The following is a 23,014-nucleotide window of genomic DNA, read 5'->3' as shown; positions in this document are numbered from 1 at the left end:
GTTCTCAAGAAATCTTTCATCCTTCAGAACAAAATTTAACCTGTGTCATTCCAAAGGAAGGCAAAGAAGAGAAAGCCAAGGGAAAGAGTGGGAGTGTGTGTGGATAGGGAAGAGAGTAGAAAGAGGTGTTATTGGAAATATTTAAAGTCTTTTATGTAAGGATTTTGTTAATTTTTTGTGAAAAATTTAAAAAGCTGGGGCTGACCTCTCTTACAAGAGGAAGCTTGATATAATAATAATAGTAACATCTACATTATTAATGTGCCACAAGCTGCACTAAAAACTTCACCCACGTTATTAGGTCGAACCCTCCCTCATGCAAGCCACACGAATCAGGTATAACTGTTTCCTCATTTGCCATAGGAGGGAATTGCCGCCTGCAGATGGGAAGGGCCTTGTTCATGCTAAGTAGCAGTGCCAGAGCTCAAACTGGGATCAGATGCTGAAGTGTGATTGCTTGCCCACTCTATCACCTCACTCATGCTCTTGAACCCTTGGCAGTGCTCCACCTGCAGTGTCACCATCTTTCTTTTACCCAGACAGCCTGCAGTATGGTGACAGAGGACAGTAAGCAAATGGTAGTTGGAGCAGAGCAATCCAAAGCAGAGCGCTTCCAGTCTTCAGAGGGCTGCTGAAGAGGGTGGGAGGGCCTGGGTCTCCCTGGGTCAGACACACCTCCTGTAGTTCCACCTATTCTCTAGAAACCACGTAGAACTGGGGCCTCTGTTCCTCAGCAGTCAAGGTAAGCCAAGCCCCCAGCTCCAGGTGCAGAGTCCAAAGCCAGCAGGACTGCCGTGATGCCCACAGGTTCCCGGGCTCTCGCTTCTCTCCAGTGGCCAGCAGTCTTCAATTCTCAAGTGTGTATATCAGGCCCTTCTTCAAGGGCTGCAAGAAGTCCACTCCCATAATACTTTCCAGAACATACCAGACTTTACTGAAGAGCCCAGAGGGAGACAGAGAAGTGAATGGCATCACAGGCTGCAAACGACATTCTGCAGTACAGTAGGCATCGCTCCTTTACGGTGCCCTGTGGCCACCTTGCCACCATGGCTGCACCGGCCTCAGCTTGCTTCTTGCTCCCTTCTTGGCTCCAGCGGCTTTCCTTTCCTTTAGCAGAATCTGCTCCTTAATCTAGATAACCGGACAAAAGAGCTTGCATTTCATGCAGGGCTTCTTAATCTTGAGTTAAGAGTTCAGAGGGTCCATAAACTCGGATAAAAAAATGTTACTTTATTTTCACTAACCTCTAACTAACATTTAGTAATTGCTTCTCTTAGGAATCTAGGCAACAAACCGTGCCATTTATTTCCAGTACCTGAAACTGTTGCCACCAAGAGACCTCACGGATATTTTTACCCCAGATTACAGTTGTTGCAGCTAAATCACCACCTTTATTCATCACTACTTTGAAATTCTACCAGGTATTAGTCCTGCCTGCTAGCTCCTGCTATTAATGTATTAATTAAGAAAGGCATATATTATAGTTTCACATATTTGATCTTAAAATTCTGAGAACAAACTTTTGGAATAACTGGCTTCCTTGAGATTCTATATATTTTATTTTAGGCACTTAAAAACATGGTTCTGAGAAGGGGTCTGTGGATTTTACTAGACTGCCAGTGGGATCCATAGCACAAAAAAGATTAAGAATGGTTTAAAATGGATAATTTGATGTGAATTTTTCCACACACACAAAAAAAGCAGCAGCAGCAGGCTCTGGTTTAGTGAGACCCATGCTCCTGAGAAGGCCATGGTGACTTTCAATAAACATTTCTTTTCCCTGTAATTGAGTTTGAAAGGTTCCACATAATTCTTCTGGCCAAACTCTTCCCAAGGAACTCAAAGCAGTCCCAGCTCACTTGCAGAGTGGCTTTGTTTGCTAAAGGCTATTACAGGGCTGAAAAGTTTAACTGAGGGAGTAGAGCTGGAGGAACTTTGCCTCTTTGGGGCTGGTGGACACTCAATTAAAACCTGTCTTTGGGGGTGCTCTACAATTAACACATTCCCCCAAATTCATAGGTTGAAGCCCCAATCCCTGCATGTGACAGTATTTGGAGTGAGGGGCGTGCTTTGGGAGGTCATTAGGTTTAGATGAGGTTATGAAGGTGGGGCCCCCACAGTGGGATTAGTGCCCTTATAAGAAGAGGAAAAGACCAGAGACGTGCTTCCAGCATGTGAAGATAGAGCAATAAAATAACCATCTGTGAGCCAGAAAGTGGGCCCACCAGGATGAGAACAGGCCAGCACCTTGATCTTGGGCTTCCAGCCTCCAGAACCATAAGAAATAAATATCTGTTGTTTAGGCCACCTAGTCTATGTTATTGTCTTACAGCAGCCTGAACTGACCAAGATGGGAACTGCATTCTTACTGACCATTATCCAGATGCCTTGGACACTGTACCTAATCCATGCAGACAACCACGCCCTGTCCTCACCTACATTTCCTTGGCAGCATGCCACCTGCCCTTCCAATACCACCTTATTCGCCTGAAACCTTGCTCAGTATGTTGTTTTAACATACCTTTGTTTTGGCAACTAAGTGTCCCTGCTCAAAACCAGAAATCCTTCTGATCAAGGATCTGGCTTAATTAGAATAAAATCTGTAATAAACTAAATTGTTAAATATAATGGCTATTTCTGAACAAGCCATCAGAAAGTAATTGCTTACAGTCTCTTTTCTGCTGACCAGCATTAAATGGTAAAAAGCAATAATCTGGACTGAAGAGTCGAAGCTGTGGTTATGCATCCCTGGGTGAGAGTGCACTCTACCTCTGAGCCCAGCAGACATTATGAAAGCCATCCCCAAGTATTGAAGGGAGTGAATGAGAAGGAGTGAAAGGGTCATTTGGAATAGCAATGTGCTAAGGTTGGGCACTAATACTGTCTCCAAATTTTACTAGATCTTGTTATAATTGCATTCATTGAACTCACCCCAAGGTTCATGTTTAGGTTATTTTTGTATCAGTTAAACCACATTCTGTTAATACTGAGTCCACTTCTTCAGTTTGCCTTTCTTTATTTCTTTTTAAAAATTTCTGTTTCTTTGTTTCAAGTAAAACACCATATGAAATGGAGACAATGGAAGCAGTAAGGCAGAATGTAGAAACCCTTGTCAATGATGCTCTTTGTGGGCCTGGGAATGGAGAAAGCAGTGGTGCCCCAGTAGGGAATAATATAAATTTTCCATTGAGAAAAGGATACTTATGAGAACAGAAACAATCATCTCTAAAGGCCCTCTCCCAGGGACAGCTCCAGAGGAGACCTCAAGAGATTTCAATGCATAACTGGAGCGAAGAAACATGATTTGTGGATTCACACGTTATAAAAGCTACTTCTGTTGATTTTCTGTAAATGTCATGTGAAATAAATTGCTCTATAGCTTGAAGATTGTTTTGCAAGTAAAAAATGTTTAGGATGGCATTTTCCTTTAGAGGAATGAATTTATACTGAACTAAAAGCCTTGAACAGCTTTTCTCGCTTGTCTATTTTTTTTCTATGCAGCAACGGCAGTTTTGCAGGCCACAGTAATACAGACTGTACACGTTTTGCTGTCCGTGTTAGAACATGATGTAAGTAACAAAGTTTATGGCCCATGAGCACAAGAGTTGCTTACATGTTACCATGCAGTCGCCACTTCTTGCATTTTGGTATATATGTGCATTTTCTTTGGTTTCTAGCTATAGCCACTATCCCAAAAGCCTGTTTCTTACTGCTTGAGTAATTGGTTATTTCCTATGAATCCAAAAATCAGCATGCATCCATTTGTCTTTATACGCTAAATCATCATGTAGCCACAAACAATGAGTTTTGTGCCATGATCCTTTAGGTTCCGCTTCCCGTGCTCAGCAGTGGTTAAGGCCAAGCATACTTGTCTTGGTTCTGGTTACCCAATTAAATAGACTCTGAGAAAGGAGTTAGGTTCAGGCTATTTATTTAGGAGATGATCCCAGAAAGCACAACTGAGAAGGTGGAGAAAGGGAGAGAAGACAAGAAAAGGATGCTTTAATGAATGGGTTCCTGCCATGGGCAACCGGCACTCAGTCCTGCCAGTGACCCCCTAAAGAACCTTGTAGAACACGCCTCAGAACTGTTCCACCTAATGACAGGGAAACTGGGCTATTTATGCTCCCAGTCCCATTTCTTTTTGGTCAAGGTTGCTCCTGGGGCCCATTAGTCCCCCATAATTTTTGAGCTCCTCTGCCAGAAGTGAATAAGCTCTGGATGTGCCTGACAAGGCTCATGGGCACAGAAACCAAGGAAGCGCAGCACTGACAACAAACCCCTGTGGATGTGCACAGGAGCTCACAGGCAGCTGCAGGCCTACTCAGAGGTTGGCCATGGGGAAGGGCATCAAAAGGTCGACTACAACAGCTGCTGTATACTGAGGACTTACTATGTTCCAGGCGCTGTTGTCTTTACAAATATTAACCAGTTTAGTAAAAAGAATGCCAATGTACCTTGTCCTGAAGTGCCTTTGACTTTGACTCAAGTCACCTATTAGATGGGTCAAAATAACCCAAGCTACTCTGCCAAAAGCCTAAATGAAGTCATTTCTTTTGAGTAGTGAGGAAGATAAGAGTAGTCGGAGGATTTTCTAAACATAACCTTGTAGTTTGTGATGGTTTCTGAACATTCTCTGAAACCTCTCAAATTCGATTCTCTCTCTGCTTTTGTTTCCCTTGGAAGGAAAACTCAAGAATCTTTTCTAAAAGCAGGCTCCTCCGGAGGACATCTTCCTGTTTTTCCAGACACAGTGAAACATACCTTTGCACAGCATAGTCATTGTTATACAACACTTTATCAGGCACACTCAGTAGGTCCCCATCTCACAATTCAGTAGTGTTGACGGGAAAGCCAATTCAAGTTTCTTCTGGAATTCATGTTTGTCTTTTATCATTATTCATGCCACTCTTGAAAGTGATAGCCCCAAAGGCACAGTGGTATTTATCATTCCCTCAGCTGGGTACAGTGCAGGAGCTGAAATTGGGTAGAACTTTCCAGGCAGCAGTAAATCCCAATCATAGATCAATAGGTATAGAGCCAGACATCCCTTATCAACTCTTCTGGACTTATGTATGTGTATACAAAGACCTGAGCCACTAAGTCAGTTAGGAATGAAGTTTTATTGATGATACCTGCTCACAAGAATGGACTAGACAAAGAGTCAGAGAGAAATTTTTTTTCAAGGCCCAGTTCTGTTGGTGAGGGCAATCCTTGTCGGGTGAGTCAGAAGTACTAATGTTCTTCTGTGTCCATCTTAATTACTCTCATTTTACACTGGTCTGATATAGGCCTAACACATAACTAAATAGTATTTTTCCCAGAAGTAATAGGTAAAAGGGAGGTAACCCTTGGCCTATGTTAATTGTCATCTCGTATCTTACCTTTTGGCAAGGAGACAACAGGCTACCAATTTTAAAATTCAAAAAGGAAGTTGGAAAACTCACGACCTATATGCCCCTCTCAAATAGTGCCAGCTAGTGACCATATATGACTGGTACCCTGGAACATAGAGTTTACCATGTGTTTAACATGGTTGCTTCAAGGCATAATGACCAGGTTGAGGTCAGTTAGCTTGCCTAACCATTCAGTCAGTCTTGATCAAAACACACCAGACCGTTATGAGCAGGGAGGTCTATGCTCCTGGCCACCTGTGCAGTGCAAACACAGACCTTTGTTCATTCATGATTCTTCCAGACACTTAAAAGAATCAGTACCTTGTTCAGATATTCAAATTCCACAAACAGCAGCAACAGCCTGTTGAGGATCTGCAGAACTGAGGTGCTTCCTGTAAGCTTTTAGGTTAGGAAAGAAAATAGAGGAGGCAGGCTTGATGACAACACAGGTTCATTGGAGATAAGCCTGTGGAGGGGGTCTCCAGCAAAGGGCTGAAGCCCCTGTCTGCTTACAGGCTGGGGGAGATAAAGCGGCAGAGGGAGGAAGTACTTTGGGAGGCAGGAAAATTTTCAGGTACTATTGCTAGGGTTTGCTAGGGACATAACCTTTGGGTTGATAGGGGCCAAGCAGGGTATTCTCATGGCTTCAGCTCAGGCAGGAATTTTCCATTCTTTGGAAAAATGGAGACGCTGTTAAGATGGCGAATCTCATGCTAACATTTCCCTCAGTTCTGTAGTTCAGGAACTTTCTTGGCTGAAATTGCCAGATCATAGCCTATGGGGAGAATGTAATGAAACCCTCAAGGCAGAACCTCTTGGTTCATCCAAATTAGATGCTTATAAAGCCCCCAAGAAAAATGCCCAGAGACTGGGTAGCATCGTTATGTTTCCCAGGAATAAGCATTGTCCCCTCCATTCAGGCAGGCTGCCCCACCTGCTGTGTGGGCTGCACTCAGTACAGGCAGGCACCCCAGCCTCTGCCTCACATGGTTTTGGGGAGTCTACACAGACTTGCCGTCCTCCTGAGACTGCTATGAAAGCTCTAATCAGAGCCCACTTTCTGCTGGCAAACTAGAAGTTGCTCAGCGCAGATTCTCTAAGAAAAGACCTTTGGGACAGAGGTGTACTTTCAAAATCCCACAGGCGGGCCCCTGGGACAGTCCTGGTGTTGTTAGCGCCCTGCACACATCCTTGACACACCCATGCTGATTGCCAGCAGTCTGTGTCTGAGGGCTTTCTTTTTGAATAGACTTTATTTTTTTAAACTATTCAAGACTTACAGAAAAATTGTAGCTATTGAGTTACAGATAGCACACAGAATTCCGTATGTCCCACCCCAGTCTCCTTAGCATTAACATCTTGCATGCATGTGGTTACAAGCAATGAACCAATGTTAATACACTATTGTTACCAAGCATCCCTACTTGATTCATAATTCCTTGGTTTTTAGCTAATGTCCCTTTTCTTCTCCAGGATAGCCTCCAGGACCCCACATTCCATTTAGTCATCATGACTCTTTAAGCTCCTCCTCCGTGACAATGTCTCCGGCTTTCCTTGTTTTTAGTGACCTGGATGGTTTTGAGGCATACTGGTGATGTATTTTGCAGAAAGATCCTCAATTGGGATTTGTCTGATGTTTTTCTCATGATTGGACTGGGGTTTTGGGGTTTGGGGAGGAAGACCACTGAGGTGAAGTGCTTTCTCATCACACCATATCAAGGGTGCATATTATCAGCAGGGTTTGTCATTGTTGATGTTGGCCTTGATCACTTGGCTGAGAGAGTGTTTGTCAGGATTCTCCAGTTTTTCCTCCTTTCCGTCACTGTCCTCTTTGGAAGGATGTTGCTACGTGCAGCCCACACTTAAAGTATGTGGAGTTATGCTCCCCCTCCCAGAGGGTGGAGTGTCTACGTAAATTATTTGGAATTCTTCCGCATGGGAAAACTGTCTCTTCTCTCTCATTTATTTACTCAATAACTTATTTACATCAGTATGGACTTGTGGATATTTATTTTACATGTTTGGTTCTAATCCAGCACTACTTGTGTTCTATTGCACACATTTTTATAGCTTTGGCCATTGGGATCCCTTTCAGTTGGCTCCTGTGTCCCTCTGACATGCTCATAGAATGGATTTTTTTTTTTAGCATATCTTCACTCTTTGGCACTATAAGATCTTCTGGGCTTATCTTGTATATTTCCTGCTTTAGTCCTAGACATAATCCTTTGACGCATTTTCTCTTATTGGAATATTGTATTAAAAACCAAGATCTTGGCATTAGATGTGTTTTTGTTCCCTAATTAGGGTGTCACTGCTTCTAGTCCTTTGCAGCTAACACAAGATATATATATAAGTGTATACTAACCGGTGTATATACAAATATACAGATATTGCTCTATGTAACTTTTGTATTTTTATTAAAGCTAAACATTAGTTCATACCTGTGTCTCCAACTCAAATCCATTAACACATGGGTCATTGTAGGCCCCTTCCCTTGCTTACCTGCAAACTCTCCCTCCAGCAGTGAGAACCTGGTTCCCACCATGTGCTATCCCTTTACACACTTGCTCAGTTCCAGTATGTATGTGTACCAGAATCAGAATTGTTCATCTGAACCCCTGTGGGTACAGTGCTTATGTGTAGTTCCTTTTGCCTTTCATTTGCCAACCATCTCCTAAGTTACTATGTCAGCACCTCCTCTCCCATCCCCTTTCAGTGAGGTTGTTTTGTACATTTGTAAGACAGTTAAATTCTTTTTATCACAGTCTGCATTCTATCCTGGGATCCCTACCTGGGGACCTTTTCTCTCCAACAGTGAGAAGCCTGACTCTCACTATTCTCGGTATATTTACTACACCTAAAACACACAAATAATTTCAAAATTACTAACCCATACAGTTGTATAAAGCAAAGTCACTAAATAGCCTTCAGTATTTATTTGCAGTTTTTTTTCTTTTGAGGTGAAACTTACATACAACAAACTGCACAGATATTAAGTAGATAATATGATGAGCATATGATCAATGCATAAACCTGTACAACACATGACCACGTTAAGATACAGAATATTTTCATCACCCAGAAAATTCCTCATGCCCCTTCACTCAATTCACCCCTCCAGAGATAATTCCATGGTGGTATTTTTCACCATAGACTAGTTGGGGTGTTCTAGAACTTCATAAAATTGAATCATACAGTATATGATCTGTGTATGGCTTCGCTCACTCAGAAGGATGTCTGTGACATTTATCCATGTTGTTTCTATAGCCTTTTAGTTAGCTTAGTGGTTTGCAGGAATGGAGGCAAGCCAGGGGTGTGCTGGTAAATGTTTAGCTCACTGAAAGAAAGAACAAACAGCCCTGGTTTGTAGCATTTGTTATTTGTACTGATGTAAATACTCCCAACATTGCCAATTTCAAGATACCTTCAAAAATTCCACAAATGGCCCACATGACCCGGTACAAGCAGACTCGAGCCCCCTGCTGACTGCACAAGCTAGGAGCACCCTTCAGTGGTGATCTGCCAATGCCCAGTTAAGTCCTCATTTCATTATCTTGTTTGCGCAGTGCTGTAGCAACCAAGTGGTTTGCAAGATCGTTAGTTTCTAAAAGGGCTTTTGATAGCAGTACCTCCAGCCAGTCAAACACAGAGGACCTGTCCTGTAACAGCCCCTGCTTGGATGCATGTTTCTGGAAGGTCTGCTGTGCTTTGCCTCTTTGGCATCTAGGAAATAGTGGGTACTACCTTGCTCTCAATGGGGCTCTCATAAGGAACTGTGGTAGATTTGTCCCCCTGGAGTTTTGGACCTAAAGCCTGTGGAGCTCTGTTCTTTACGAAAGCCATAGCAGTCCATTTATGGTGGCACTCATTCAAACAGCTGAAATTAGGAAGACTCATGTGCCAGCTTGCACGTTACAAAATAAGGGTCGGGTGCAGCTGCATATCACCTGAGAGAAAGAAGACTCATCATGTTCCGTCAAGGAGATTTTTCAAATAAATGGTCCAAAGCAAAGACTTTGACACTTAAGCAAGCAAGAGCGTTTTCCACAAGGCCTTGGCCCACTGGCCACCTGCAGCTTTGATGAAGAACATTCCAGGCAGGCTTTTCCCCCTGGCTGCTTTTATTGTGTATTTTCCGAAGTGCTTTTCTTAAAGACATCAGAGTTAGGATGAGGAGAGGGGAGGGGACAGGAATAGAGAAGGAAAAGTTTTAAAGATCCTGCTCAGGGCTTCCCTTCACATGGAAGGCCCTTTATGCTGCAGGAAATAGTGGGTGCTACCTTGCTCTCAATGGGGCTCTCATAAGGAACTGTGGTAGATTTGTCCCCCTGGAATGAACCACTTGGAGTTCATTAACACCCTCTTCAAAACAACACATGAAAAGGACAACCTTCTTTCCCTATATGGAGCACTGAATTTGACTTTTATGCATTTATAGGTTAGTGTGTGAACAGAGCGTTCTGAAGTCTGATAAAGCAGTATTATAAGCAGCTAATGCAAGCCAAAGACCTGGAATGTCTCAGGCAGCTTTATGGATATAAAGCACAGTTTTCTCTCTGCAATCTGGACTTCACTAGAAGCCTTATTTTGAATGCAATCCCTCTCTGGTTATTTCAGCCCTGTCGTTACTAAAATCACATGCCCTGCTTATACCACTTATCTCTTTTCTATTCTTCTTTGGATTGGGTGTCTCAGCAGATGATGTGTCCCCTTTTCCGATTCATGGTCATCTTGCCATTGCAACAAGTCTTGGCTCAGCACCTTTGCCTCCCCTCTTAATGTTGCAGGCCTGCCCTTGAAGAACTTGCAGTCAAACCGGGCTCTGTGACTGCCCAAATGTCCCGCTGCCTTGATCCCTATGTTCCACCTGACCCCTGTGCTAAGGCCAAGAACGCTTCCTTCCCCAGTTTACCCCATAGGCCAGGGTTTCCATCCTTGCTTCCAACAGAAAAGGGGAAGATCTCCAACCAAGTAAACAACTCAAATTCCACCCATTCAAAGTCTTCTGTATTTGATCCCAAAGTGACACCATGTATTGTTTGTGTATGATATTCCCAAGTCATCTCTGCTTCCAATGGTATCTTGCCCTACCCTGTCCCCTAAAAGCCACCATAGATGAGTTTTTCTGGATATCAAGGGCCAGTGCACATTCCAAGGCTGATGAAAATGAGAGCTCATGCTGGGTGAGGAACCAGCAGAAAGTCCAATAGATGTCCTCAAGATCAAAGATACTAAGTGAGTGGACCAGGCACCCTCGTCTCAGCTTCCTTTGCTCCACATAGATGCCCTCTGGGAGTCTGGTGGTCACACGTGCATGCATGTGCACATGTGCACAGGCATGGCCCAAAGATTACTGTTACTATTTAGGGATGTCCATAGCCCGCACCCCCATCCTGTAGCACAGCAAGCCTGCACCCTCTCATTTCTTGCTGTAACATTGGGCTTACTAAAAACTTCAGTGCAAACGGCCTGGCAGAGGCTTTCTACAATAGGCTATGTAGGAAACTTAAACAGAGGTTTCCTATGCCAGCTTAATATATTGTGAACTTTTGACAGCAGTCTTTCATGTGTGTATGCTGAATTTCCTTTCATCTGAGCTCCTATAACACTTTCGAATTCATCTCTTTGCTGTCGTGCTGCCAGAGCATTTTCTGTGGGACTTCCTTGAGGGCCCAGCCTAAGCCCTACCTATCGTGAATCCTCAGTGGTTAGCATAGATCTACAGATTTTTTACATAAATGTTTGCCAAATCGCTGTTAAATGTTTTCACACAGCACCCTGGGTGGATCAAGTGTGAGCAGTCAGGATGAGGGAACTTTAGCTGTTTTGTTTTCTATACCAAACTTCACACATACAATGTAATAAATTCCTTTGGAAAATGATGCTCTAACTTGTCTAAACATTCACTACCTGACTATATTTTCTATGCATATATTTTTTTGCAAAAAGGTAGGGAAACGAGGAAGGCAGAGATATCCTGCCTGCTTTTTTAAAAGGCAAACAGAAACAAATCACCATGGGTGACCTCACTGTTATTTCCTTTGGAAATGAACATCAAGGACTATGGTTTTAGATGAGAAGTGAATGACATTAAGACCAGGAAAAGCCTTAAGAGATGATTGAGCCCATCTCGCCAGCTCCCTCAGGCCACCTGCCAGTGCAAGAAGAACACGCAATAACCCTAGCAGCCTGCTTCAAAATTAGAATGAATTCATAAGAAACAAAAGATCTTGTTTTCATGGGAAAATATCCTTTGTGATAGCCAACAAAGGGAGAATAATTTTGAAAGCATGTGACTTGGGGTCCCATCCTGCAGTTCTTGCACAGACAAAACTCTCATTGACTCTATCAATAGAATTATTGCCACAGAAAAGTCTTTTGCAAAATTTCCATGATGCTTCACAATGCATTTTAAGCGCATCAGCCCAGCATCCCACACGCTCCCCCATTTTAATAAAGCGGGAGATGGTTTCTCTTAGATTGCCCTATTGTGCAGCAGGAGATGAATCCAGCACAGGATGGGAGCCAATGGACACCCCTTCCCCCCACCCCTGCATACATCATCATACCAAAATCATGGCGATACAGAGAAGGTCAAATTTCAACTGATCTCTGAGCTTGAATTTTCCATTTCAAATTGCTCTTGCCAGGTAGACAGAAAATGGATTTCTTGCAGGCTTCAATAAATACCATCTCCAAGTAAAATCCACGTTTTTCAAATAGATAACAATATAATGATTGGTATTGCTATTCCAGCTATGGTTGAATAGCAAGCAGTCCATTCCTTTTTATGTAGTAGGCGCCTTAAGAGCCTCAAAAGATGAAATTGGGACTTCAATACTGCTGGAATGAAGGACAATAGGCCCGATTTCTCCTTTTGGATTCTCTTAGCAAATGTACTGCGTAAAATAGAATGCAGTACTAGGAAAGACTTCCCTTCCCCCCCGCCAAAAATGCAGGCACTATCTGTCTAATAGGTTATCCATTCTCACCCCCGTACTTATGTTGTTGTTCACCCAATTCATGCAGTTTTTAGTAAGGTAGCATATTCTTAAACTAAGAAAAAAAATGTTTACGTTAATTCATGAGTTTTTGCCCTGAAGAAGCTAATACTAATAGTTTTACAAATGAGCATGAAAGAAAATGAGGGAGCCTGTAGCTTCTCCCATGGAACTTTTAAGAATTAGAAAGACCCTTGCCAGCCTTCAATGCTGTAGGCCAGCACTTAGCTTCTCGGGGAGGCATCACCAAATTACATGGCCGCTCAAGGGAAGAAATTAAGAAGTCACTGTCATGAAAGCTAAAGCCTTAAGTCTTCAAAAATATTCCCTGCACCTCTCTCTCTATGTCACACACACACACACACACACACACACACACACACACACACACACACATACACACACATCTTATTGGGACTTTTTCAGTTTTTGAATTCTCAGAAACATACACTCCACTCCATAACGTTTGGCTCTTATTTGCATACTGAAGTTATTTCACGCCCATGTAAGCTTGTCTTCTCAACCAGAAAAAGCAGGAACCTAAGGCAGGAACTATGCCTTCAATTTCACTTGTATTCGGTCACAGGTAGTCATAGTAATCAGATAATTATGAACATTTATTGACCACTTAATATGTATCTGTTCCAAGGTACTCTTCCAGGTGCTTCATATGTACCATCCCACTGAAAACTCACTACAACCCCATGGGGAAGGTGCAGATCCATTTTACAAATTTAAAAAATGAGACAAATAGAAAGCTTTTAGTAAATAACTGTTGACTGATCTAAATAAATGGAACTCAATAGAAAGTTCCTAAAACTATTATTAACAAAGAAGTTGTGGCCAGTGACACGTTCAAATGATTCTGTATTATGCTCACTCTTAGTCATTAGATGAAACAAAGATAATTATTAGCTTTCCAATATCTATTCTGTTCTTCATTAGGAACAAAGCTCTGATTCCCCCACCCCACCCCCTGAATTCCTTGCGACTAGGTATGGCCTTATGGCCAAGTTCTCACCAGTGAAATTTATGTAGAAGTGTTATCTATATTTCTAGGAAGATCTTTAAAATGAAGAGGCAGGCCCATCATCTTTTCCTTCCTCTTTTCTGCTGTTGAGAATACATAAGTAATGCTGGCTTTCAGCAGCCATTTTGGACCATGAGGACCTTGGGAATTGAAGCCACATACAGCTGAACAAGATAAAGAAGTGATGATGCCTGACATAGCCACTATACCACCTCTGCTGTCTACATCCGAAGTTCTTTGACATAAAAGAGAATTAGAGTTCTAGGTTTTTAAGTCACTGTTAATTTTTTATTTTCTATTGTATGCAGCCAAACCTACAACAAGCCAATGGGTGGCATATATCCAAGAGCAAAAATATTTCTTTGATATCTATAGCAAAAAGCTATATTCATATTTGAAGGAGATCAAATTTTCTCTTTAAAAGTAAAGTTTTTGTGCTTACTCATAATGAATTTTTTTCTGATTATGAGAGTAATACACTTCTATTTTGGAAAACTTAAAATACAGAAAAGCAGTGAGAAGAAATGTAGTTATCGTTGATTCTACCAGTCAGAACAAATGCTGAACATTTTGGATTTTCCACAAATCTGTAAAATTAACATAGAAACTATCAAATCTTAGAGTTGAAAGGGACTCTAGGAGACATACCGTCCAGCATTATACCAAAGTCAAAATCCCTTCAATAGTACTGTCCTTGATGCCTGCCGAGCGTGAATAATAATAATCCCTATAATGAAGAGCTCAGAGCTTCATAAAATAGTTTAGTTCGTAGCTGGAGTCACTCTGAGTTCTATCTTATACTAATGAATATTTGCCTCCCTGACATTTGAAACAAACCAATTTATTGTCTTTCAAATATCGTGTTCCATTAAACATTTGAGGATAATCACAAAGGCTTTACTTTCCAGAGTCAGTCACAAACTATGTGCCAAGCATTGTGGCAGGAATGAAGATATAGGTCATGACTTAAAATCACCCACGTAACACAGAGAGTAAAGGCAAGCTAGGTAAGGGCAGCAGTAGACATGTTCAAAAGACTCTTTTTAAATGACAGAATCCAGTGACCAAGAAATATGGTGAATCAAGAAGCCAGGAAACAAGGTAGGTTTTGATATCTTCACTGAACAGGGACTACTATAATAACAGCACAAGTGCATTTGCAAATTAGTGGGTAGTGGTGGGGAATCAGGAGGAAAGAGTGCAAAGAAACAAAAGAAATTGAAAATAAGTTTTGAGGTTCCTATGGGATATTCAAATAGGCATATACAATAAAGAGTCAAAAATATATGTCTGGAGTATAGAGGGACAGTAACTCCTATATTGTCCTCTTAATCCAGCTGTTAGAGACAGTGGAGGGATAAAGGTTCTGGGCTTTTGAATAGTATTATGAGCAAAGAATCGAAAAAAATGTATATCCTCTTCTAGACATTGCCATCTTCCCTTGAGAGGTTCATAGAAGGGACACAAAGCCAAAAAAATAATAGAAATAGGAAATTAAATAAATCCTTATCACTTTCTGGTCTTAGACCTCCAACATCTGCCTCCCCTCCAATACTCTGATGTTTAGGCTGGACCATGTAGCCATGTGGCACATAACTTTTCCCTAGGTTACTTAGCCTAAATGCCTTCAGCCCAAAGCAGGTTGTCATTGAGATCTCCTAATGCCTCACCTGCCCCCAAGTTTTAGATCTTACCATACTCCAGCCCCATGTAAGGGAAAAAAGAAAAGTGTACTGTTGGTTAGATATGCTCCAAGACAGTAGGACCTGAGTCAGCTTATCATTTCTGCCATACGGATAGCAGAGAATGAAGAGAGGAAGAGAATCTCTCTTGTGGAGTAGGCCCTGTTCCTTCGCACTTCAGCCGTGTTTCATGGAGAGCAGCAAGACAGTCAAACCCTAGCACTGACCTGTTAACACAGTGACCATGCCCTCTGGCAAACATGGTATCATCAGGTCCCAGAATCTGATAAATCCAAGACAATACTCCTCCCAGAGGTAGACTGGGAGGAGATGTAGATGGGAGGTGTAGATGAAAGGAGGAGGGAAAACAGGATATTCTTCTTTCACTAACTTATACAGCCAAAGGAATCAAAGCTCATCGACAGCTTTCTAGACTTATTGGCTTGTATTAAAATGGAGACCAATTAAGTCCCGCAGGTCATTTTTATAAGAATTTCTGAGATCCCTTCCATTTTATGCCCATGTGATTAAATTATGAACCCTTAATGAAAAATTTGTATTTATCTGTTAGTTTACTTTTGTTTCTTAGTGCCAGCCTATGACAATTATCTTTGAATCTTCATTTCATCATCTAACATATTATGTACCACTCCCAACCTAACTCTCTCTCTTAGCTTTGGTTCATTTCTAAATTTCCTTCGTGTGTCTCTTGGGTCTGCATTCAAATAGCTGATAAAAGTGAAAAAAGAAAAGGGCAAGGTTAGAGGTCTGGAACCTACAACCAAAACCTTGTTCCAAGTTGACACAGATCTAATTTATTTTAAATGTTCAAGTTACCTTGAAATTCCCCAAATGAAGATCTATTTGGCCTTTACTTTTCTGTGTTGCCAACAAAGACATCATGACTACCAAATAGTGGTTTAAATCATGCTATTCTACTGGCCATTCCATTGTTCTGTTAATCTTGGGATTCTATTTTTAAAAAATAAATGAAAATAGTTTACTTTTTATTTTTATATAAGTACAATACCAAAGAGATATATATTTTTAAATGCTCATTGTAGTCATTGTCTCCAAAAACTCAATTTACCATGTGTATATGTGACAGATTTTATCCCTAATCTTCTTGTATCAGGCTTGGACCAAAGAAACTTTATAACTAGTAGCACTATTTTCTTATGTACACTTGCCACACAGAAGCTTTTTTTAAAATGGCAGAGCAATTAGCAAAATGATCAGTTAGTTCATGTGTTTGCATTTTGTGTATATTTGCATTTCATAACTAATTTGGTGCCCTACAACTGTTGAAATTAACTAGATCCAACAGATACTTTTTCTTACTAATACTCTGAGTGATGTGCCCTTAAATTAATAATTAGATCTGAGATTTAATTATTGAACAGATAAATAAATAGAATTTACAATCCACTGGAAAATTGTTTTTCCATGCAGCAGATATTAAGCACAATTGTCTTTAGTACAACATATACATAGAGGTAAGTATATAGAAACATAGGTATCAAGATATATAACTTCCTACCGAAAAATGTAAACATATTTCTTAGATCACTTTGAGGGGGCTAATCATTTTTTATGAAATCTATAGTATTTCTGCTTGTATCTTTAGATGAGTTTTTAGAACAAGAAGCGTTAGCTGCATTGTGCTTACAACTATGCTTGCTGGTTTCCTGTGAGCTTGGGAGGGTCCTGGTGCCTCAATCTCTGATCTTGAATTTCAGGGATTAGTTCTAATTTATTTCTTGGGATACAACATTACAGTATAAGTCATAGAAAACCTTAGAACCTGACTTGTCAAAGATGCATTCATTTTCCAGTCAAACTAGTACCACTGCCACAGTCTCACCTCACCTCTTATGCTTGCCCCTCCAGTCTCTGCTAAAGTATTCATTCCTGGGATCATCCAGGAGTCCTCTTATTCAGGCCTCTGTTTCCCTCATTTCATGTCCACACACACCTGGATAAGGACTTGGCATTCTCAGCAACAGCAGCAGGGCAGAGATGCCACCAAACCCAATCTCTGGTTGCCTACCTATGACCTAACTTCTCACACATCATGGGCAATAGGAGAACTGCCAATCAGCACATCGAGGATCAAAGTTAAGGAAACAAAAGTGGCACCTTGAATTGCATTGCGAATTTTGCTCAAAAGAAAATGGTAGTTGGCGTCTACCTGCTCACTTGTTCTTTCCACAAATGTCTTTGAGCACCTTTAGTATGCTCTTAGCACTGGAGATCCAAAATTGAAGTGAATGTACCTCTGCATATCTGAAGCTTACATTCTAGTGGACTTATAAAAAAAACAACCCTGTATCCCATTTACCCCACTAAGACTTGGATTCTGAACTACATAGGAGTTGGGGGTGAGGTGGAATGGGGGCTAGGAGTACAGAGGAGCCATGGAGGTAAAATGAACTAAAGAAAATCCAGATGTACATAGCACAAGTGAGAGAGAGAGAATAGGACCCACTCTCTCAGTTTTCCCCTTTTCTCTTTCTTCCTCCTTGACTCCCAGTTGAAGACATCTCCACGAAAAATCTTAGAGTGAAAACAGTGAAGGATTTCCACTCCCTGCATACTATAGATACAGTGGCCAGTACTGTATTAATGATTACTATGTCACATCAAACTTCTAGAGAGGACACAATTCCCTACTCTTCATCCACAAAGTATCTTTGAAACATAGAGTGGAGTGCACTTAGACTCATTGGACAAACCCATTCTCAGCAAAGCATTTTATCATCTGTTCACGTAAGACTGTGCGGCTTAAACCTTAAAACCAATTTGAAACTTCCTTTTGCTCTATCAACTCATCAATGCCCAGAGACTTGAAACAAAGGGCAAGATGAATGGCATCTGAGGGAAAGTTGTTAGTGGACAAGATGGGAAAAAGCTCACGGTAGTTCTCTCTCTAGAAATAATTAGGTGTATGACCTTGAAAAGCCACTTAAATTCCTGATCCTCAGTTTCCTCATCTATAAAGTGGAGTTATGACCATGTTTCCTCTGAAAACCAAACTGTCTACCCCACACTCAGCCTGGACACCGAAAACCCAACACACACCTTCCTGGCTACACTAACATGACTTTCCTATTTCACTGTGTTCATTAGTGTTACTTTACTTTTCTAGGACTGCCCTGCCCAAGTAAATGGTTTCATTGTTTATTATGGGATCTTACCCGCAGACCATCAACTCATCAATGGAAAACATCAAACAGACCATTTGCACGCTGATATTCTTTGAATCCCTCTTCTCAAAATCTTCATCTTGTTTTCACCAAACCTGGACATATGTATATTGTCACCCAAACCTAATCAAATCCCCCTGCATTGAAAGACTTGCCTTAAACCAAACTTCCAATTCTCTATAAACTCTGCCCTTCCCTTCACACCTTTGAGACAGTGCCAAAGCAAGAAGCTCAGCTTTGTCTTACCATGTGTTGGTGATAGTTGCGGAGCCAGCTTTTTGACACCTCCCAGAATCGTTGTGATCATATATGTGAAAATTCTTTGAATGCTATGAATGGCAATGAAACTATGTGCTGGCAGAATGACCACACATTCTCCCCTGCGTGATATCCTTGCAGAGGGCAATAAATAATACCCTGCTAAACTGGAAGCTGCCAGCATGCCAGGAGGGGATGGAAACACCCAGGTGAATGACAACTCCCTGAAAGTATTGCAAGATACCTGGGACTCCTGGACCTACCATTGGAAGTAAGGAGACACTTTTCCACCTTTACCTGTCATTGGACTCTTCTAATTCACCTACATAGGCAAGAAAGCTGCCACTGTGCAGTTGTCAAACCAAAGATGATCTTTTAATCTAGGATATAACTGGACAATGGGTATGCAGATGGGTGGGTGGTTACCACAAGATGCTTCACTTGAGCTGCCAGGTGTAGGACAGGCTTTTCAGCCTACGTTCTCAAAGAACACCACCTTAATTTGCATTAAGCTTTACACATGTTCAAACTGTTTGGTTTGGTTTATATGGTTTATATATTTTTCATCTCCTTCTAGCCACTCAAATGTTATTAATTCATCACTATACATCTCTTCTCTATACCTTCTGTAGTGAGTCCATCTGCCCATCTGTTTTATGTACGTGTATGAAATCTAAATTCATATCATAGCAGTTTACTTATCCCAAATATATAAACATAGCATCCCCAACTCTGATTCTGAAGAATGTGACCAAAATAGGGAAGTGGCAAAACAAACTTCAGAGTAGCCAAAGGAGGCTAATTATTAACCAGGAAACCCACAGTGTTTCACGTTATCAAATTAAGCACTTAGCCCAGTCCCTGACGTGAGGAGCACCTTCAATAAATGGTGTATTATCAGAGCATGATGACTGCCTTGGCACAAATGTGTTCCCATGATATATTTAGCAGTGTCTGGCACAAAAGTGGTATGTGATAATAGGTATTGATTGGTGGGCAGACAGTTCACAAAAGAAGACAAATGTATGAAAAATATTCAGTGTCACTAGGTAACCAGCAAAATTCATATTTAAATGAGGTATCATTATTTGTCTATTACATGAGCACAGTTAAAAAAAGTTAATACATAGTGTTCTCAAGGGTGGAGCCAGATGACCAATGTTATGCAATGTTAGTGTGGGTGCAAATCCATACAGCCAGTCTAGAAAGGCATTCAGCTCAAGCCTTTAAAATGTTTATGCCCTTTATTCCACTGCTAGGAATTTATCCCAAGGAAATAATTTTGAAGTAGGTAAATATGGCAACATTATAAAGAGCAAAAATATTGGGAACAGACTCCATTTCCAACAACTGAGCAGTGATTCAATACTAGCTAACATATATTTCACATTTATTATCTACAGAAACTATGTCAGGGCTTTGCAGATATTATCTCATTTAATCCTTACAGAAACTATATGAAGTAGCTTATATTATCCCCACTTCATAAATGGTGAAACTGGGATCTATTTCCCATTCATACCACTGGAACTGAAGGAATCGGGACCAGAATCGGGTGGGATCTCTTCAACTCCATTTCACTTACTCACACATCTCTACACTATAAAATAGTATGCATCCAATTTAAATTTTAATGAGAAGGTAAAAACTTAATTTTGTGTGAAGATAGGATAGAAAAGTGTACATATTTAATATTAAATGCATAATACACACACACTGAAAGAAGTTTTAATATTAAAATATTAAAATATTAAATATTAAAAGTGGCTATTTCTGAAGGGATGTTCTATCGGGGAACTGCTATTTTCTACTGATTTAGATGTATTTCCTACTTTTCTACTATGATTAATAAATCACTCTCATAAAAAGAAAAGCAGAAATGTTGGTAAGAAACACAAATTGTGAAGGGCATCCATACCCCAGATACACACGGACTCTAGAGTCTGATTGTGTAAGAGTACCTCCACACGTGCCTGGCTGGGGCCCCAAAGGAATGTATGTTTGTTTGTTTCTGTATCTTCCTCTATGAGCTCAGCATCCTGTGGATGGATCGAGGGAGACTTTCCATATAACCCTGCTTTGCTGCATGGGTTTGCAGGAGGCAGCCAGATGCCTCGTCTCCATTCCTTCAAATTAGCAGGTGTCACACACCTTCTGGTGCTTGTGAAGATGCTCAACTCTCTGCACTCGTCACGTGTCAGGGATCCACATGGTGACCTTACAAACAGGGCCAAATTAAGCAGATCATAACTCTTAGTCTGAATCATTGCAGACAGGCCACATGGAAGACACCTGAAAATACAGGGCCTTTGGAACCTACACCCAGAATACAGCCTGAGCTAAAGAAATGGAGACACATGGCAGAAACCAAGTCCGCACGAAATACACGCAGATCATTTTTATGGTTGTTATTTCATTTGCTTGCTTGAGAGATTTGACCAGAACATGCCAGCAAAGGATAATTGTTAGGTAGAGGTTTGTGGTCTTGTTGTTATCACATTGTTGGGGAAGCTTCTCCACTTGAGTCATAAAAATAAGGCATTCATTAAGCCGTGGCAGAGAAAACATTGTCAACTAGTAGGAGACTGAGCAACGTAAACTATGAGGATTAAACTGCATTGTTTTTTTTGCCATCGTGTTTTTCTGTGACTCGATCTCAGAGTCACATTGAGCTCTGTGCCCAAAGTATTCGTTCTTATTTACACATGGTTTCTATACACATGGTAGAGCCATCAATTAAAGGCCTGTGACTCTGGCCTTATCAATTCACTACCCTTCCAGCTGCCACTTGGCTATAAATTATCTCCCTCCTCATCCTGTCCCTAGTCCATGAATTGGAGTTACTTTTAACCTCTATTGCTGCTCCTGTTCAGCTTTATTGAACTTATTTGATGCAAACATAATTAACTACTTGTTCCCTACATATTCATGAGATATTCAAGTTGGGCACAAACCTACTTAGAGAAATTATATGAAGAGAAAGAAGATGTAGAAAAGCACAGTCAACTTGTAGTACTATAACAACATCCACATGAGACAACAAAAAAGGTAGGAGCTATTAAAGCTCCTAGGTTCTCATACAAATTGGAAAGTAGTATGTTTTCTAGAGAAGAAACTGTACCAGGTTTGTTTGTCCCAGAGTTGGATCAAAATATTTTTGAGGTCATATGATCCAGTGTCCTACTTATAGGACAAGAAATGTAAACCATTCAGGTGAGATCATTGCTAATTCTCCTCTTAAAATTTTCTGGAATGATAACAACATGCTCCTAGTTCAGAAACCCAATCTTAGGTTCTCTGGCCCCAGGTGACAAACAAATCCTTAGACTTGATGAAATTACCCTCTGCGTTATCAAAGTCTCTTCCTTCTTGTCCTTCCATAAGCATGGAGTGGAACTTTTTTTGGACTCCTCTCCACCACTTCCTGATGGCTTTATCTTGAGGCGGTCCAGGAAGACAGATGGGGAGTAAGGAAGTCCATGTGAAAGGTCTCCTCCCTACCGGGTAGACAACTGCCCCTACTCTAATGAATTAATTCCTAACCCTTGGAGTAGCACTCTTCTAGAAAAGTAACTTCCAAGAAAACCTAGGTGAGAAGTTTCTGGTGTGATTGTCAAAATACTATTTGGGAAGCAAGCAGGGGAACCAGGGTCGAAGTCACAATATTAAGAGTTCTTACTGCTAGTTACTGATGCTAAGAGTTTCTAATTTTCTTACTCCCTCGTCATCCCTTGTCTGTGCAGGTTTGTGCATGCCTGTGCTTGGAAGAGACAAGATATGAAGATATGGCCTAGCTGGCCCTCCGCATGGATTTCCCCATATAAAGGATGTCTTTTTTTTTCACTAGAGTTGCACAAGGCTGAAATAGGAATATTAGCAATATATTTCAGAAAACATGGGTCCATTAAGCAACTTTGGGATGATTTATGAGTTTCACCACCTCTAAGAGCCTGGCTTTTGTAGGGCACACGACAAGGTGGGGTCTGCCTACCATGAAAGGAAGTACAAAATATCAATAAAGCAGGATATAGTTTCCTGAGACACCCTAGAGCTAGAAAACAATTTGGTTGTTAAAGCTCTGAGTCCCAAATTCAAGTTACACCTGAGTGAACAAACTAGCAGAGAAATGTAGAGTGTCTACATTATTTATTGCTGTCTGTTACATTACCCCAAAGCTTTAAATTAGTACCTATAATCTTACAGTTTCTGTGAGTTGAAAAGCCGGAAGCAGCTTGGCTAAGTTATCTGGGGTCAGGGTCTTTTTATGTAATTGCCATCAAGATGTCGGTAACCTGGGCAGCATTAACCTGAAGGCTTGAATGAGGTAGGAGGTTCCACTGCCAAGATGGCTCACTTACCCAGCTAGCCCATTAATGCTGGTGGTCCATAGGAAGCCTCAGTTCCTTACCACAAGGGCCTCTCCATGGGACTGCTTGAGGGT

At 41.2% G+C, this 23,014-nt stretch overlaps 1 long non-coding RNA gene across 1 annotated transcript in view; it reads right to left on the bottom strand.

The window, feature by feature from the left end:
• LOC118909248 (uncharacterized) overlaps window positions 1-18,607 on the bottom strand; it is a 66,725-nt gene extending 48,118 nt beyond the window's left edge. The window contains exon 1 of the long non-coding RNA XR_005023540.2: window positions 18,562-18,607. This is a non-coding gene — a long non-coding RNA (uncharacterized LOC118909248). The remainder of the gene's footprint in view (window positions 1-18,561) is intronic.
• Window positions 18,608-23,014: the final 4,407 nt, after the last annotated feature.

The sequence above is a fragment of the Manis pentadactyla genome, chromosome X (assembly GCF_030020395.1).
Source record: "Manis pentadactyla isolate mManPen7 chromosome X, mManPen7.hap1, whole genome shotgun sequence".
In the NCBI taxonomy this organism is placed as follows: domain Eukaryota; kingdom Metazoa; phylum Chordata; class Mammalia; order Pholidota; family Manidae; genus Manis; species Manis pentadactyla.
The sequence above is the reverse complement of the archived record's forward strand: the minus strand, read 5'-3'. Positions and strand labels throughout refer to the sequence as shown.